Below are 2954 nucleotides of genomic sequence, written 5' to 3'. Positions count from 1 at the left end.
GCTACGAGACTTCCCTCTTTCTTGGGACTCCCCCCTGAACTGTGATCTGCCCCTTTGCACATTTAAGGCTGCATCCTGCTTGTTGCCATCCATAGACTTCCGTCTAATCTCCTCGGCCAACAAGCTACCCACAACATCATCAAATTTCAGTACTCCACCAGGTGCAGAGTTACTGACAGCTGTACGGAAGGTATCCCATGAGGATGGCAATGAACATAAGAGAAATATTGCCTTAGTCTCCGCATCAAAATTCATCTTCTGAGCCTGAAGCTGGCTGAAAATAATATTGAATTCATTCAAGTGAGAAGCAATGGAGACCCCTTCCTTCATTTGCAGCTCAAACAACCTCTTCATGAGGTAAACTTTATTAGAGGTAGTTTCCTTCTCATAAGTGGCACACAGTTTCTTCCACAAATCTTCTGTAGTCTGCTCATTTACTACTGTGAAATAAACTGACTCTGCAAGATGAAGTCTAATAGTAGACTTTGCTAATGCATCCAACTCATTCCAATCATCCTCAGACATATCCGCAGGCTTAGCTTCAATACCTGCCAAGGGTTTAATCTGCTTCTTTTGAATAAGCACATCCCTTATTTGTTCTTTCCACAAAGAAAAGTTTGTCCCATCAAACTTTTTAATGCTGAAAAACTCCTTTTCAGACATGGAAGAGGATGCCATGATGCAAATAAAGCAAAATCCCAAATGCTAGTGCCTGCAAGAGAGGATCACACCAAATACTAGGTGCACCCAAATGTGTATGCCACAATAGAGTGAAATATCACCAAAATTCAAAGCTCAAAGCATCTGACTCATGTGCATATACTATGCATCCATATGAGCAAATCTGGCCCAAAAGAAAATGCCAATAAGTACCAAATGACTCAAGCATAAACACTGTCCACTGGCATATGCATCAATAATGTCTCATCCAAGAGAGCATAGCACTATCAGTGCATCACCTGCAATGTTTCAAAGCTGTCCCTCAGCTTAAAATAGCATCCATGTGCAAAGCCTCCATAAAAATAGCATCCCACAAGGCAATTTGGGCCTATCAGTGCATCCAACAAGGACCGCAATGCATCCAAATGGCCTATAAATCATCCACTGCAACCCAATGCATACCACGAATGAGCGCACACTGCTCAACTGCAACCAGAGTGATCTGCATAAGGTATGCTCAAGAAATCATAGTCCCACGGTAATGAGCGCTACTGAAAATAGGACCTGAGATGCTTCAAAACATGGGCGCCATCGCATAATTGGACTCAGCAAGAAAATCTGCAAATATCTCTCTTCTGCCAGAAGTCCAAAATCCCAACCGATGAGTGAGAAATGGGAGTCAACACTTATCCACTGCCATGTGGCATAATCTAAGGTTTCAAAACCTTAGTATGAAAAATGCATAACAGAGAGACGAAATCGAATACACAGAGATTTATAACTCTAAAAATCCTCCACCGAATCATGCAAGAACTGATAGGTAGGGGTTTTTGGGCATCCGGAACGCAATGGGACAGACGGTTTTGGAAACCGTGGTCTCAATCACTGGGTCCAACACACGGACTGAAAAACGTTTTTGGAAACAGAGCTATCTGTAAACTCCACCGGAGTGCAAATGATGAGCAACATAGAAGTTTTAGGACCTCCTGAGTCCACCGGAACTGACAGATCTGCAAATGGTTGCTCTAAACTTGAGTTCCAACACCCGGGCAAAAAACGCAGGAACTGACACAGTGACTCAGAAATCCAATGAAATGATCCCAGATTCAAGAATGAAGGTGTTTCCAGGCTCCTGAAGTAATGTGGACACCAAAAGCAAGCAATAGTTGCCTCTACAAGTCAATATGGAGTCTCTGTCATCGAACGGAACAGGGAAAAGCTCAAAAAACGACTTTTTTCTTTGAAAGCTCTTAACAGGCTCTCAAAACCACTTCGCAAAGCCAAAGTGACTTTTCCAAAGGTTCCTCCAAGGTCTCTGCACACTCGGATGCAAGTAAAGTCACCCACAAAGCTTCCCACAGAGCTTCTCCTTCCTCCCACAGAGCTGCTGAGCTTCAAAGCATTCACGCACGCTCAGCTAGATCACCCGGGCTCTGATACCAGTTGAGAGTGCTCTCAACGGAAGCAAGAACGGAAGAGGGAGAGAGAGCGAGAGAGAGAGACAGAGAGCCACACAAGTTTTGGTGGGTGCAGAACCACCCTAATCTTCTTTTTCATTCATTTATATATGTGTTTGAGTATTGTACATAACTGGGGTTAAGGCACAGTGACCTTTAACCCCCACAAGGTTCAGGGTAGAGTACATGGTGGAGAACTCGTCTCCCTCGTAGATTATGGAGGTTAAGGGTTGAGGAACTAGGGTTTAGGGGGAGCATAGGAGTGGGAGAGGAAGAAGGTGTAAGAGCATGGGGGAAAGAAGAGAGAGGCGGGAGGAGGAGGAGGAGGAGGAGGAGGAGGAGGAGGGAGGAGGAGAGGGAGAGGATGGGTTGCCAGGTTGGAGGGGAGGGGAGGAATTACAAGGTTAGGACATGCTGTTGGACGTGGAGTGCAAGGTTTACTAGAGCTATTGTCTTGGTCATTCTGTTGAGAACTTTCTTTAGTATCGTGGAGTTCTTGTTTTATCATTGCTTGGTATGGATTGATTTCTTAAACTTGCCGCCATGTTTGGGAGGGTCCGCTGAGAAGTTTGCTCGTGCTTTGGGTAAGGTTTAATGGTACCACCTATGGCTAGATCAGCATTTGCTATCAAGAAAGTTTAGATACTTTGGGATTGTGCTCAAGAGATTCCCAATTTCATTGTTGAGACTCAACTAGAGGAGGATGTGGTGCTTGCTTAATAGGTCCATCGTGGGCCATTTAGATTCATGCTTTATCTAAGGAGGCCGACCACTTCTTTGCATGAAACTATCCATTAAAGGTGCAAAATTTGGCTCTTGCGCATGGGGGCAGGATGA

This window comes from Dipteris shenzhenensis, chromosome 15 (assembly GCF_047967505.1).
Source record: "Dipteris shenzhenensis isolate YYH24624 ecotype China chromosome 15, Dip_SZ_1.0, whole genome shotgun sequence".
Lineage (NCBI taxonomy): Eukaryota > Viridiplantae > Streptophyta > Polypodiopsida > Gleicheniales > Dipteridaceae > Dipteris > Dipteris shenzhenensis.
This window is presented reverse-complemented; position numbering follows the sequence as displayed.